The sequence below is a fragment of the Bos mutus genome, chromosome 6 (assembly GCF_027580195.1).
Source record: "Bos mutus isolate GX-2022 chromosome 6, NWIPB_WYAK_1.1, whole genome shotgun sequence".
Classification (NCBI taxonomy): domain Eukaryota; kingdom Metazoa; phylum Chordata; class Mammalia; order Artiodactyla; family Bovidae; genus Bos; species Bos mutus.
Window position 1 is genome coordinate 32,404,227 of NC_091622.1, and position 17,333 is coordinate 32,421,559.

A 17,333-nucleotide genomic window follows, 5' to 3' on the forward strand; every position below is an offset into this window, starting at 1 on the left:
AGACAGCATATTAAAAAGCAGAGACATTACTTTGCCAACAAAGGTCTCTACAGTTAAAGCTATGATTTTTCCAGTGGTCATGTATGGATGTGAGAGTTGGACTATAAAGAAAGCTCAGTGCTGAAGAATTGATGCTTTTGAATGGTGGTGTTGGAGAAGACTCTTGAGAGTCTCTTGGACTGCAAGGAGATGACACCAGTCAATCCTAAAGGAAATCAATCCTGAATATTCATTGGAAGGACTGATGCTGAAGCTAAAACTCCAATACTTTGACCACCTGATGTGAAGAGCTGACTCATTGGAAAAGATCCTGATGCTCAGAAAGATTGAATGCGGAATTAGAAGGGGATGACATAGGATAAGATGGTTGGATGGCATCACCGACTTGATGGACATGAGTTTGAGTAAGCTCTGGGAGTTAGTAATGGACAGGGAGCCTGGCGTGCTGCAGTCCATGGGGTAGCAAAGAGTCGGACATGAATGAGCACTGAACTGATAAAAGTATAACTTTCCTTGAACCCATCAGAGATTGAGGCAGTCAGACAGCAAAGTAAACTAAGCTCCAAAAAGTGGCAAGCTCCTCTAATGTAAGACAGGACACAGACTTTCTTCACTTTGGCAGAGCACAGAGGAAATATTTGGTGTAGCAGGTGTGAAAGTGAAGTCTCTCAGCCCTGTCTGACTCTTTGTGACCCATTGACTGTAGTCTATCAGACTCCTCCATCCATGGGATTTTCCAGGCAAGAATATTGGAGTGCGTTGCCAATTTCTTCTCCAGGATATCTTCCCGACCCAGGGATTGAACCCGGGTCAGAGGCTTTACCATCTGAGGCACCAGGCAAGTCCAAAAAAAGAAACGGAACACTTCATGAATTTGCATGTCATCCCTGCTCAGGGGCCATGCTAATCTTCTCTGTATCATTCCAATTTTAGTATATGTGCTCCAGAAGCGAGCATTGCAGGTAAGAAGAAATCATCAAAAATTTTAATGAAATCCTAAAGGATGAATTTGAAGCAGCATAAAAGTTTAGAATAACTGGGGGCATCAGACACAGGCAGTGTGCACTCACTCATAAGCTCTTTTCTACGAATCTACATAAGGGCTCATGGAAAGGAATGAGAGCAGGGCAGGAAACCAGAAATACCCCCATAACTGCTGCAGGCATAGTGAAGGCAGAACAGTCTCAAGATATGGTGCATTTGCATGGGCTCTTCTCATTAGGAAGAAAAATGCTTTATACTGCTGAGGACGGGACAGCAAACTGTCTTTTAACCAGGGACCAGGCAAAGATCCAATGTTTGTGTAGAAGCAAATCTCATCAGCTTCTGGGGAAGAGTTAAGAGCTTTGCTTTCTGACCTCAGAAATCAAGAAAAGATCACTGCTTCTGGGAAAGTGATAGAATTAAAAATGTCTGCCACTAGGGTTTGGACTACAAAGACTTTATGAGTCACAATCCTGTGCTGTATAAAGCAGAGATGTGCTATTGCTGGGAGCAAGGAGGAGCAAAATTATCTCATCTGTTTAATAACCTCTACAAATACAAGTGTAAATATGACTGTCACTGAGATGAGAGAAACAAGAATAATTCCACAACCCCCTTCCTGATCCTCAGGGGCACAGATACTGTCTACAACTGAGCTTTCATCAGATAAACCAAAAATCCACTCCCTGCCCCTACCATGAGTCCAGAACTGAGTAATAGCAATAGATGATTACCACTCGTAAAGAGAAAAGACCCATTGTTTTGCAGTCATTAAACACATTCTGAAAGCTGAGGTTAAAGCAGAAAAACTGATAAAAAAGTTCTAGCACCGTGGGTCTCACACCAAGCACATGATTTAGGCAATCCCTCACTGAAGAACTTGAAGGGCAACAATGTTAGCAACAAAACCCAAACCCAACTGAATCATTTACTACCATTGTAACAGAAAAAGAATTGTGTTCATCTCCAGCTATAAATACTCTTGATCTCAGACTCTACTGTTCTTCAGTTGACATTGTTCAGTATACATTCTAAAATTATACGGCAAAGTACTGTAATAAGAAAGCCATTTTCCAGAGATAAATCACTCAACAGCAGCAGATTGAGCAGTTATCAAAATGTTTAAATTATCAGTCAAGGGCTTTATAAAAACTATGCTTTAATTAAAGGATGTGGTGGTAAAAGTGAAGAACATCCATGAACAGATGAAAAACTTCAACAGAAGGATTAGAAACTATTAAAATGAGCCAAATAAATGCCCCCCAAAGATGAAGATTACTGTGATGCTCTTGACACATCTGAGGAAGAAATTTTAAACTAAAAGTAGGTTGATATAAATCTGAAATTAAACATAAGAAGAAAAATGAATTTTTAAAAGTAGAGCAAAACATCCTGAGTTGTGGGACACTATCAAATGGTCTAATGTGTGTACTTTGATTTATAGAGGGAAATAAAGAGAAAGGAGAAGAAAAAATACCAGAAAAGATCATGAATCAGTTTCCAAATATAGTGAAAGACAATAAACCAATGATCCAGGAATCTTAGAGAACTCCAACCAATGTATTAAAGATGTACAAAACATAGAGAAACATATCATAATTAAATTGCTATGAAAAAAGTTAAGAGCCAATGTTGGAGGCAAGCAGGAAAAAGAAAAGAAATATTGCATACAGAGGAACAAAAGTAAGAATCATAAAATACTTCCCATCAAAAACTATGTAAGCCAGAAGACAATGGAGTGACATCAGTAATGTATTAAAAGAAAAGAATTAATTCTTCAATTAGAACACTAAACACAGCAAAATATCTATCAAAAATGAATATGAAATAAAGATGCTTCAGGAAACAAAACTAGTAATTAATTTTCATAAGACCTCCACTATAAGAAATTTCAGAGATAGATCATAAGGATGAAGATAATACAGAATGAAATTTGGATTTATAGAAAGAAAAAAAGAACAAGAATAGTAAATGGAATAAGTATAAAAGATGCATTTTTTCCTCTTTTGTAGTCCCTGTAAAGACAATTGAGTTTTTAAAGTAAAAATGATAGCAGGGTATGAAAAGAGTTATAAGCATTGTAGAAACAAAAGGTAAAACAAAAATAGCACAAAAGATAGGAAGGAGGAAATTAAAGCATGGTATGTGATATTTTTTCAAGATATACTGTGATAAATATAATACTGTAAATCAAAAAGCAATAAATAAAAATTTTTAAATAGATATAGCTAACAATTTGCGGCTTCCCTTGTAGCTCAGTTGGTAAAGAATCTCCCTGCAATGCAGGAGACACAGATTTGAGTCTTGGGTTGGGAAGATCTGCTGGAGAAGGAAGGCAACCCACTCCAGTATTCTTGCCTGGAGAATCCCATGGACAGAGGAAACTGGAGGGCTACAGTCCATGGGTTCACAAGAGTCAAACACAACTTAGGGACTAAACCACCACCACCATAGGTAACAAGCCAGAAATAGAGATAATGGTTAAATTACAGATAATATAAAGTTTGAAATTGTCAGATTGTATTAAAAAAAAAAAAAAAAGACCAAACTATATGCTTTTTTTTTTTAACATTTGTTTATTTATTTGGTTGTATCAGATCTTAGTTGCAGCACAAGGGATCTTCTCATATCATGTAGGCTTTCTAGTTGCAGCACACAGGCTTAGTTGGCCCATGGCATGCAGGATCTTAGTTCCCCAACCAAGGATGGAACCCAAGTCCCCTGCTTTGCAAGGTGGATTCTTGACCATCAGGCAAATCCCAACTGTATGCTTTCTAGGGTTTTCCTGGTGGTTCAGTGGCAAAGAATCTGCCTGCCAAGGCCAGAGACATGGGCTTGATCCCCGATTTGGGAAGATCCCACCTACCATGGAGGAAACTAAGCCCATGTGCCACAATTATCGAGCCTGTGCTCTAGAGCCTGGCAGTGATATTTACGGAGCTCACGGGCCACAACTGCTGAAGCCCACGTGCCCTAGCACCTGTGCTCTACGTTAAGCAAAGCCTCCACAACAAGAAGCCTGCACACTGAAAGCAGAGAGTAACACCATTCACCAAAACTAGAGAAAAGCCTGAACAGCAGTGAAGATGCAACACAGTCAAAAATTTTAAAGACATATGCTTTGTATGAGAAACTCACTTTTAATGTATCACTATAACTAAGTTAGAATAAAATAATTGAAAAAACTATATCATATAAACTAATGAAAAAACTGAATTGGTTCTATTAATATAAGAAAATGTAGACTTCAAGGACTATAAACCAATGATAAATAATATTACATGATGAAACCAGGATTAAATATTTAAGAAGGCACAACAAAGCCAAATTTATATGAATCTGACAACAGTACTTCAAAATATATTAAATGAAAATTGATAGAACTACAAAGAGAAGCACAGGAGCCCACAGTTATAGTTCTAAAATTCAGTGCAGCTGTATCCATACCAATAGAAGCAGTAGATAGAAGTTAGTCATACAGAAGACTTGAACAACACTATCAACCAAATTAACTGGCATTTATATAAATTTCACTCAATAACTGCCAAATATATGTTATTTTCAAGTGCCCAGAGAAGATTTACTAATAAAGAACCTTTTCTGAGCCATAAACAAAATGGCAACAGATTTAAAGCATTAAAATCATGCAGATTATGGTAGAAATCAATGGAAGAGTGACATTTGGAAAAGGAAACATATTTGAAATTTAAACTTATTTAAGTATATCTGAAAGTTTAACAAAATACTTCTAAATAGCCCACAAATCAAAGTGGAATACACAGAGAACTTGTAAAACATTTGAATTGAATAAAAATGAAGACACAAAATATCAAAGCTTGTGGGAAAAACTAAAGCAGTGCTTGGGGGCGGGGAGCAGAGTATTAAAAAGTGACTTTAAAAATAATATACAATGCATAAAAACTCATGCCTTATTCTTCACTGTAATATATCAAAAGCTTGAGCATAAATAAAATGTCAAGTTCATCCAGTGAACAACTGGCACATTCCAACAAGATCAACAAACATTGATTCTAATATAAGTTTCAATGATCATTTTCTTTCCCTAATCTTGATTGATAGCATCCATATTTACTTAGTCTGATCAACCTTTTTACGTTTAATTGACTAGAAAAGGCACTTCAACAAGGCTATTGAATTTTTTTGAAACATTTGACTTTTCTAGAAACAATCACTATCCTCCCCAATTTTCCAAGCATAAAGCCACAACAAAACAAATGAACATCTGTTAAAACAACTTAAGAAAAATTTTCATTAAAGAGGTTTTAAAATTCTCAGAACTTTACTGAGTGTATTAATATGTTCTCAAAGAATAAATATTTCACATTTCTTTTTCTACTTTAATTGAGTACTAGTCCCAAAAGTTATCAGGAAAAAAAAGGAAGTTAATGTTAGCCAAATTCCAATGTTATTGCAATTCAAGTCATTAAATTCTCCACACACCTTTTGAAACAACTTTGCCAAGGTTTTCAGGCCTGTCGAAGTAACTATTGAGTTAAAGGAACACAGTCTGCCCTACTCACAAATATCACATAGAGAATTTAGGCAACTTGGAAATGTCTTATTACATGCTTATTATCACCAAATGAATATATGTTTTCAATTATGATCATATATTCATTTCTCCATAGTTATACAGGCTTAAGTTTTTTCATACCTCAATTTAAAAACCCCTTGTCATCAAACACCTAATGTATAAAAATATTATAACCTTCCTGAAAGATCATACTTTTATGCATTAAGCATAATTTGTTCTTCTTAGAATTTGGATCTATATTTTTATCATGACCAAACAGTATCAGTTATGACATTTTCTTTTTGCACAGTATTTGTTTCATATATTAAGAAAAAATCATTAGTTCTTATGGTATGATGAGAAAGACAACTAACATTATAAATTATGTGTATTTGTTTTAAAATTAATAAGAATGATATTGTTTCTTCAGTAACCATGGTAAAAGAGAATTCTTTCTAAGCAAACAACCTCAAATCCCAGACAAAACGTCCTATAGCCTTACAAAATAGGATATTCTAGCTGCCTATACTGATTTAGTGAAACACGCTAAGCATATTTTTAAATAGAGGTTAAAAATAACAAATATTATTCAGATTGAAAAATGATCTCTTAAATGATATTCTATTTAAGACCTTTTTATCTACTTTGCTTATAAAAATTTTTCTTTAGTAAAATTAGAATGTTTCTAATTTTGACTGAGATGGTTTACATTAAGGTATTTACTCAATAAGGAAGAAATATTTCTTAAATGTTTGGAGATATGACTATTTAGATTATAACACTAATCTTTCTTCTGATCTTTCAGGCCATTAAATAATAGCACCCAAATACTATAAGAAGATCTCGGTCAGTTCTTATCCTATTTTTGACCAGTTAATATAGATCAAAAAAGTGGCATCCACAGTTGCAATGGATAATGAAGGTAAATGTTAGCATGTAAAGAACAGATCCCCTTTTAGAGGAGATATATTTTTTTCTATCTCCGCCTATTGATATGCAGATAACACCACCCTTATGGCAGAAAGTGAAGAGGAACTCAAAAGCCTCTTGATGAAAGTGAAAGTGGAAATGTGAAAAAGTTGGCTTAAAGTTCAAAATTCAGAAAACGAAGATCATGGCATCCGGTCCCATCACTTCATGGGAAATAGATGGGGAAACAATGGAAACAGTGTCAGACTTTATTTTTCTGGGCTCCAAAATCACTGCAGATGGTGACTGCAGCCATGAAATTAAAAGACACTTACTCCTTGGAAGGAAAGTTATGACCAACCTAGATTGCATATTCAAAAGCAGAGACATTACTTTGCCAACAAAGGTTCGCCTAGTGAAGGCTATGGTTTTTCCTGTGGTCATGTATGGATGTGAGAGTTGGACTGTGAAGAAGGCTGAGCACCGAGGAATTGATGCTTTAGAACTGTGGTGTTGGAGAAGACTCTTGAGAGTCCCTTGGACTCTGCAAGGAGATCCAACCAGTCCCATTCTGAAGGAGATCAGCCCTGGGATTTCTTTGGAAGGAATGATACTAAAGCTGAAACTCCAGTCCTTTGGCCACCTCATGCGAAGAATTGACTCATTGGAAAAGACTCTGATGCTGGGAGGGATTGGGGGCAAGAGGAGAAGGGGACGACAGAGGATGAGATGGCTGGATGGCATCACTGACTCGATGGACGTGAGTCTGAGTGAACTCCTGGAGTTGGTAATGGACAGGGAGGCCTGGCGTGCTGCGATTCATAGGGTCGCAAAGAGTCGGACACAACTGAGCAACTGATCTGATCTGATTGAAAAAAAAGGCTGCTGTTTAGGTGTTTCACAGAATAAAAAGGTAAAATCAGAAATATTATTGAATACATTTAATATAAGAATGTTTATAAAATCTCAGTTGATTCATAAAAATCATATTCAAAGGTAAAAGATAAAAGTTATTAATAGAATGATTAGTAGTTAGGTCGTTTATAGTGTGATTATCAAAAAGTAAAATAATGTACATCTCATGGCATAAAAATACTATTACCTACCTGGCAAACAAAATATCTTTAAAACCTAAGTTAAGTAGTATGCTACAAATCTTTCTTTGAAAAGTTTTTTTAGGGAAACAAATTAATCTGAATTTTGGAAATTTTGGAAATACCGATGATATTTAACTATTTTCTTTATCTCTTTATTATTCTGAAGATGAAATATTTGTTGAAAAATAGAGGCCAAGATATCAAATTTATGATTAAAATAAACTGAGACCTATGCTTTGGCTAGATGGGAGAGAAAGGTTTCCTACCATTATATATGTGGAATCAGATCAGATCAGATCAGATAAGTCGCTCAGTCGTGTCGGACTCTTTGCGACCCCATGAATCGCAGCACACCAGGCCTCCTGGTCTATCACCAACTCCCGGGGTTCACTGAGACTCATGTCCATCGAGTCAGTGATGCCATCCAGCCATCTCATCCTCTGTCGTCCCCTTCTCCTCTTGCCCTCAGTCCCTCCCAGCATCAGAGTCTTTTCCAATGAGTCAACTCTTCGCATGAGGTGGCCAAAGGACTGGAGTTTCAGTTTTAGTATCATTCCTTCCAAAGAAATCCCAGGGCTGATCTCCTTCAGAATGGACTGGTTGGATCTCCTTGCAGTCCAAGGGACTCTCAAGAGTCTTCTCCAATACCACAGTTCTAGAGCATCAATTCCTTGGCGCTCAGCCTTCTTCACAGTCCAACTCTCACATCCATACATGACCACAGGAAAACCATAGCCTTGACTAGACTAAACTTTGTTGGTAAAGTAATGTCTCTGCTTTTGAATATGCTATCTAGGTTGGTCATAACTTTCCTTCCAAGGAGTAAGCGTCTTTTAATTTCATGGCTGCAGTCACCATTTGCAGTGATTTTGGAGCCCAGAAAAATAAAGTCTGACACTCTTTCCACTGTTTCCCCATCTATTTCCCATGAAGTGATGGGACCGGATGCCATGATCTTAGTTTTCTGAATATTGAGCTTTAAGCCAACTTGTTCACTCTCCTCTTTCACTTTCATCAAGAGGCTTTTTGTTCCTCTTCACTTTCTGCCATAAGGGTGGTGTCATCTGCGTATCTGAGGTTATTGATATTTCTCCTGGCAATCTTGATTCCAGCTTGTGTTTCTTCCAGTCCAGCGTTTCTCATGATGTACTCTGCATATAAGTTAAATAAGCAGGGTGACAATATACAGCCTTGACGTACTCCTTTTCCTATTTGGAACCAGTCTGTTGTTCCATGTCCAGTTCTAACTGTTGCTTCCTGACCTGCATACAAATTTCTCAAGAGGCAGATCAGGTGGTCTGGTATTCCCATCTCTTGAAGAATTTTCCACAGTTTATTGTGATCCACACAGTCAAAGGCTTTGGCATAGTCAATAAAGCAGAAATAGATGTTTTTCTGGAAATCTCTTGCTTTTTCTATGATCCAGCGGATGTTGGCAATTTGATCTCTGGTTCCTCTGCCTTTTCTAAAACCAGCTTGAACATCAGGAAGTTCACGGTTCACATATTGCTGAAGCCTGGCTTGGAGAATTTTGAGCATCACTTTACTAGTGTGTGAGATGAGTGCAATGGTGTGGTAGTTTGAGCATTCTTTGGCATTGCCTTTCTTTGGGATTGGAATGAAAAATGACCTTTTCCAGTCCTGTGGCCACTGGTGAGTTTTCCAAATTTGCTGGCATAATGAGGGCAGCACTTTCACAGCATCATCTTTCAGGATTTGGAATAGCTCCACTGGAATTCCATCACCTCCACTAGCTTTGTTTGTAGTGATGCTTCCTAAGGCCCACTTGACTTCACATTCCATGATGTCTGGCTCTAGGTCAGTGATCACACCATCATGATTATCTGGGTCGTGAAGATCTTTTTTGTACAGTTCTTCTGTGTATTCTTGCCATCTCATCTTAATATCTGCTGCTTCTGTTAGGTCCATACCATTTCTGTCCTTTATCGAGTCCATCTTTGCATCAAATTTTCCTTTGGTATCTCTGATTTTCTTGAAGAGATCTCTAGTCTTTCCCATTCTTTTGTTTTCCTCTATTTCTTTGCATTGATTGCTGAAGAAGGCTTTCTTATCTCTTCTTGCTATTCTTTGGAACTCTGCTTTCTGATGCTTATATCTTTCCTTTCCTCCTTTGCTTTTCACTTCTCTTCTTTTCATAGCTATTTGTAAGGCCTCCCCAGACAGCCATTTGTGGAATAATTATTGGCAAAAAGACTGAGGTTAGTATTTCCTACCTGTTAAGTTACAGGGTAAAGAAAGTCTTTGGAAAAGAGGATTCTGTCTTCTTTGTGAGGACGCTGTCATCTTTGCAAAGAAACCTCAGATGCAACCTGGGTATTTATCTTCTTTTTCTGTATAAAAAGATCATTAGGATCCCACATAGTATGTAAGATAGCATTATTATTTTTGTAATCTATAAAATTCAGTGCCTAATTTTCTTATTTGGAATGTTTGGGAATAAAATGTTATATGTCAAAAATAGGAAGTTCTATTATGTCTCTTCTATGTCACTTCTTTGAGGGAGGATAGAACAAATCCTAAGGTGTGATGCTCACAAACTCTCTCTCTCAGACACACACACACACACACGATTGCTTACTTTATCACTGACTTTCTTTTTTCTCCCTTTTCCTGTTTTACCTGAGTGTCTTTATTTTAATAAGACTTTAGAATTTTTATATGCACTCTTTCAAAAAGAAAGTGATGATGTTATTTAAATATTTTGGACACACTTAGAAACTAATCAAAATGTACAATTTAAAATAAAATTTGAAGTTGAATTTTCATAAAACATAATAGTGAGATCACAATAATTACTTTTTACAGCATAGAAATATTTTTCCTATACTAAAATTATTCAAGACAAGGATTAGAGTTACTTTATTCACATCATTAAAGCTCTATATTAATTAAGAATGAATATATACCATAAAAAGAAAAATACTAACCAAGTCCTTTCAGATAAGGAAAGAGGTGCTAAAATATTAACTGTGTAGCTTCTCTTTTTGCTTACAGTTTTGGGCATTAAAAATATTAATTGAATCTATTCAGTTTCCCAAGTACCAGCTTCTATTTGTCATTGGGCACTAATATCCTGAAACTTGAATCAAAGTAATATAGATTACTTACTACTGAGGCTGTTATCAGCACAAGAGTAATGCAGTAAAATACAAAAACAAATTTCTATTAGTATTAACTCACTAGTTGTCAGCATATATTTCATTTCTACATATGCAAATAAGTTGAATACCAATACAGTTCCCAAAAGTAGAAACTATTTGTATTCCTACCCAGTATTTCTTATGTCAGAGAAATATATAATGGTCAAACACTGAACTTCATTATTTAAATCACATATGGTTAGAGGACCATAGTATAAGAGGAATCATAAGTTACTTTGAACTTTTTAAGAGATAAGTTAGATAAAAGTAAGTTTATTTGCTCCATTCTTTTTTGATTGAAGTATAGTTGCTGTACAATAATATATGTTATGGGTGTATAATATAGCAATTTACAATTTTTAAAGTTTAGTTTTGCTTCTTTTGTTGTAGATTAATAGACCATGTGTGAATTTATTTCTGAGCTCTGTGTCCTGTTCTGTTGACCTATGTGTCTATTGTGGGGTCAGTACCATATAGTTTTGATTACTGTAGCTTTTTAGAATAGTCTGAAATCAGGGAGACTGATTCCTCCAGCTCTGTTATTTTTTCTCAGAATTGTTTTAGCTATTCAAGGGCTTTATGTTTCCTTAAAATTTTTTAAATTATTTATTGATATCTTGATAGGGATTGCATTAAATCTGTAAATTGCCTGGGCTGTATGATCATTTTAAAAATATTGACTCTTCCAATCCAAATCCAAGAATATGGAATATCTTTCTATCTTATTGTATTGTCTTCAATTTCTTTCATCTGTGTGGTGAGGGTGGGCACCCTTGATTTTACCTGATCTTAGGGGAAATATTTTCAAGTTTTCACTATTGAGTATGATATTATATATACCTCAGGATAATATTTGTCTTATATGGCCTTTATGTTGCTGATGTATATTCCCTCTATGCCCACTGTCTGAAAAAAAATTATTCATAAATGGATGTTAAACTTTATAAAAAGCTTTTTCTACATCTATTGAGATGATCATATGGTTTTTATTCTTCTGTCTGTTGTGGTATACCGCATTGTTTGACTTGTGGGTATTGAAAAATCCCTGCATCCCTGGCATAAATCCCACTTGACCATGTTATATGATCCTTTTACTGTATTGTTGGAGTCAGTTTGTTAGGATTTTGTAGAGGATTTTTGTGTCTATGTTTATCAGTGATATTGATCTGTAATTTTCTGTTTTTGCAATGTTTTTGTCTAGTTTTAGTGTCAGAGTGTTGCTGGCCTTGTAGAATGAATTCAAAAGTTTCCCTTCCAATGCAATTTAATGAAATAATTTCAGAAGGATAGATATTAACTCATCTTTAAATGTTTGGTAGAATTCACTTATGAAGCTATCTGGTCCTGGAGTTTTGTTTGTTGAGTTTTTAAAATTACTGATTCAATTTCATTACTGGCAATTTGTCTGTCCCTATTTTCTATTTCTTTCTGGTTCAGTCTTTGGAGATTGTACCTTTCTAAGAACTTGTCCATTTCCTCTAGATCTTCCATTTTATTGGTGTATGATCACTCTTAATAGTCTCTTATTGTCCTTTGTATTTCTGTGGTGTCAGTAGTAACTTCTTTTTTTTTTTTTTTCTGATTTTATTGATTTTAACCCTCTCCCTTTTTTCTTGATGGGTCTAGATAAAGCTTTATTAATTTTATCTTTTCAAAGAACTCGCTTTTAGTTTCCTTGATTTGTTTTTATTTTAGCCTCTAGTTTATTTATTTATGCTCTAATCTTTATGCTTTCTTTCCTTCTAACTTTGGGTTTTGTGTGTTCTTCTGTCTCTAAACTTTAAATTTAAAGTTATGTTGTTTATTTGAGATTTTTCTTGTATCTTCAGTTAAGTTTGCATTGCTGGAAATTCTCTTCTTAGAAATATTTTTGCTGAATCCCATGGGTTTTGGATTGTCTTGTTTCCATTTTCATTTGCCTCTAGGTATTTTTTTTTTTTAATTTCCTCTTTGATTTATTCAGTGATCCATTGGTTGTCTAGTAGCATATTGTTTAGCCTCCAAGTGTTTGTATTTTCTATCTACAACTTTTTTCTTGGAGTTAATTTATCACCTCATTAGCACTGTGGTCATAAAAGATGCTTGATATGACTTGATTTTTAAAAATAGAATGAGGCTTGTTTTGTGGCTTAACATACAATCTCTCCTGGAGAATTGTCCATATGCACTTGAAAAGAATGTGTATTCTGCTGCTTTTGGAATGCTCACTCTCTCTCTCTCTCTCCCCCTGCCCTCTCCACACTCTCCCCCATATATATGTATAAATAGTCTAATGTACATTTAAGGCTAATGTTTCATTATTTATGTCAAAGACTGTACATTGATGTAAGTAGAGTGTTAAAGCCCCCTACTATTATTATGTTACTGTTAATTTCTCCATTTATGTCCATTAATATTTGCCTTATATACTGAGATACTACTATATTCAATATGTATATATCTGCAATTGTAATATTCTTCTTGGATTGATCCCTTGGTCATCATATAGTGTCCTTCTTTGTTTCTTATAACAGTCTATATTTTTAAATCTATTTTGTTTAATATAAGTTTTGCTACTCCATCTTTCCTTTCATTTCCATTTGCATAGAATGCTTTATTTCATCTCTTTACTTTAGGCTGTATGTGTCTCTAGATCTGTAGTGAATTTCTTTTAGGCAGCGTACGTACTAGTCTTGTTTTTGTTTCCATTCAGCCACTCTGTATCTTGTAGCTGGAGCATTTAGTCATTTACATTTAAGGTAATTATCAGTATATATGGGGTGTTTTTTTTTTTTTGCCATTTTGTTGTTTTGGATTTGTCTTTTAAGTCTTTTTCCTCATTTGTTCTCTTTTCTTATGAGTTCTTATGATGACTATCTTTAGTGTTATGTTAGATACCACTTCCTTTTTTGTGTGTATAGCTATTATATAGTTTTGGTTTGTGATTACTGTGAAGTTTTTTATATATCACTATGTTTATACATGATTGTTTTAAGTTGGTGATCTCTTAATTTCATATGCATTTTTAAAATCTTGCATATTTACTTTCCTCCTCTCATAATTACTGTTTTTAAATTATATTTTGCATCTAAATTTTGTGTATATCACTTACCTGCTTATTGTGGATACCGATCATTTTACTATTGCCTTTAACTTTTGTTTCTTCTTATTGGTAAGAAAAATGTGTCTTTATACATTTGGGTTTTTATCCTTTTTCAATAGTCAGATTTAACCCTAGAGGGAACCAAATTTGGCAGGCATTTGACTTTTCAAGGCCACACCCTGAAGCTCTTTACAAGCTGGTTACTACTCCTGATAATCACTAATCTCAGGGTTGTTTTGTTGGATAAAGTAAATATCTTCTATTAAAATGAAATCTGAATCCCCAGACAATTAATGTAAACCTGAATTAGGTTTTTATTTTTGAGATGACCAGCAGAAAGCAACTCTGTTCTAAATTAAGAACCATAGACTTATTGTTGCTGTTGTTGTTGTTAAGAGAATGACTTTTTTAAAAATCTAGAGCCAGGAATCAGACATAAAGGATGAGAGAGAAGTTAATTTTCAGCATGCAGGATGCAGGTATTTTAGAAGGTATACAAAGTTATTGAAAGTAAAATTCTCTTAATTCTCCACTTTCCTGAGGCTAAATCTCCTGAAAAGTTAGGGTGAAGGTTTACACTAACCTTTTATATCAAATCAGTGTAAAGTCCCTATATAATCCAGTCAGTTTGTTTACTTAGTGTGCCACATTTATAAATTTGAATTCAGGCGTAGGTATATATCAACAGTCAAGTTTTATAGGAGGAAATCATCATAGTACTCCTACTTGGAACTACCCAAAACTTTGGACTTCTTTGGATGCACAAAAATCATGTTCATCTGAAGAGTGAGTAGAGAGTAATGAGCTTAATAACATTGGTCCAAGAAAAGCAGAAATTACATTTGTGGCATCATGAAGGTTGATATCACAATGTTAACTAGCATGAGCTAGGCTCCTGGATGATAAAAATGACCCTGTTGCCACAGCTGACAGGCAACCAATTGGCTTATTTTTCAGTCTGTGAAAAAATTTGCTTCATATATATGATCAGTTTTATAAGCTGTTTTCCAAAGAAGGGCAAGTCTAATACCACTTATTCTGTCATAGCCAAAAATAAACAGAGGCCTTCACCTTAATTTTTTAACTGTATCTCTCCAAAACCCCTACACTTTAGGAATTTAACTTTTGTTTAGTGATTGAGGAGTTTTAGCTAAGTATATTGAAAATGCAAGCACAATTCTTTTCCCTTCCTGCATCCACACCTTTTAAATGTGCCTTTGCAAATCTTCTCATCAAGAGGTATAATCTATACTAGCTTTGTGATGTGATTTAACTGTGGAATGCTGGAAAAGTGATGTCATTCCAGGTGTGAAACTCAACTCAAGAGGCCTTGTGCTAATCTGTTCTCTTTTGAAAATCTGTCATCTTGTTAACAAGCTTGAGCTAGGCTTTTTGGATAAGGGAAGGGACTCTGCCATCACAACCAACAGTCAGCTACTACACATATGAATAAAGCCACCCTGAACCTGGCAACTCTCATTCCACTTGCCAGCTGACCTATGAGACATGAACAAACACAAATAAAATCAGCTGGGACTGAACCAGATCACAAGAACTGCACACTTGATCCATAAGCTTGTGAACAACAGTAAGTATTGCTTTGAGTCACTATGTATTCAGATGGTAAACAGAAGTTTGTTTCTTACAGTTCTGGAGGCTGGAGGTCTGAAACCAGTGTGTTGCTCAGGTCATGTCCCCTATGAAACCTATAAGACAATCTTCCTATCCCTTTTGATTTTTTTCTGGTGTTTTGCCAGCAATCTTTGACATTCCTTGGCTTGCAGTTGTTTAACTCTAACTTCTGCTTTCATCTTCACAATGCATTCTTCCTGCGTGTATCACATGGCTATACTCTAATAAAGATCTCAGTTATATTGGATTAGGAGTGCATTCTAATATTCTCTGACCTTATCTTAACTAACTGTACCTTCGGCGACCCTATTTCCAAATAAAATTATATTCTGAAGTATTGGGTGTTAAGAAATCAAACTATATATATATTTTTCAGCACATAAAAGTCCTATGGCTATTATCACATTGGACACATTACCTCTAAGATTCAGGACAAACCAAGGGTATATAGTCTCCCTTGAAAAATTCACCAGTCTAGTGGAAATCCTATACCACTGGTTATACCAGTGTTATTTTTAAATAAAAGAACATCCCTGCTGATCCAGTGTCTAAGACTCTGTGCTGCCAATGCAGGGAGCCCAGGCTCAATCCCTGGTCAGGGAACTAGATCCCACATGCCACAACTAAAGATCCTTAATGTTGCAACAAAGGTCAAAGATCCCAAGTGCCATAACTGAGACCTGGCACAGCCAAATAAATAATTATATTTTTTAAAGAAAAATCAGAAAAGAAGAGAAAATGAATCTCTTCACAGATTAACATATGTACAAAAGCCTAAGGAAACAACAACAATGACAAATTACTATACCTATTAAAAGAGATTAGTGAGGTGTCAGAATTATTTATGGTCAACTAAAAAAAATCAATTATATTCCTACATAACAGAAAAAAAATTGAAAAATGAGCAAGACAATTTCTTATGACAATATAAAATGTGAAATATTTAAGAATAAACCTAATATGCAAATCTATCAAAAAATCTATAAACTATGACTGAGAAAAATTTAAGATCTAAATGAAAAAGATATATCATATTCATAGTTTGGAAGATTAGATATTAAATCTCCCACAAATCAATCTAAAATTTACCACCATTACAATCATGAATACAGAAGCTTTTTTTATAGGCATAGATAAATTTCTTCTAAAATTTTTAATGAAATATTGAAAGCCTAAAATAGCCAAAACAGTCTTGGAAAAGAGGAAAAATTTTTGAGGACTCAAACTGACTGACTTCCAAAATTAACATGTAATTACAACTACAACAATCTAGGTAGTGTAGTGTTGGTGTAACGATAGACAAATAGATCAATGGAGAACAAGAGCAAGTCCAGAAATAAACTGTCCCTTAGCCCATTGAATTTTGCAGCAGAGTAAATCAATGGAGAATAATCTTTCCCAAAAAAATGATATTTGTGTTATTAATATGTTAAAAAATAAGAAACCAAACACCATCTCACCCTACCTGATACTGTACACAAAAAATTAATTTGTGAGGGATAAATACTCTAAACACAAAAGCTAAATTTAAAGATGTTATAGGATAAATCATTGAAGTGTATTTTTTCAGCTGAGGGTCAGGTTATTATTGCTTACCAACAGATCAAAACAAAATTCAGTTAAATTTTTTTAAATAAATAGACAAAATCATTTTTCACAGAACTAGAACAAAAAATTTCACAACTCATATGGAAACACAAAAGACCCCAAATAGCCAAAGCAGCCTTGAGGAAGCAAGGAGCTGGAGGAATCAAGCTTCCTAACTTGAGGTTATAGTACAAAGCTACAGTCATCAAGACAGTATGGTACTGGCACAAAAATAGAAATATAGACCAATGGAACAAGATAGAAAATCCAGAAGTAAACCCATGCACCTATGGGTACCTTATTTTTGACAAAGGAGGCAAGAATATACAATGGGGCAAAGACAGCCT

The 17,333-nt window shown here is 35.0% G+C and overlaps 1 non-coding gene across 1 annotated transcript; it reads right to left on the bottom strand.

Moving 5' to 3' along the window:
• Positions 1 to 850: 850 nt before the first annotated feature.
• Positions 851 to 957, bottom strand: LOC138988355 (U6 spliceosomal RNA). Its single transcript, XR_011464657.1, has one exon. It is a non-coding gene; the product is annotated as a U6 spliceosomal RNA (small nuclear RNA).
• Between the last annotated feature and the right edge of the window lie 16,376 nt (positions 958 to 17,333).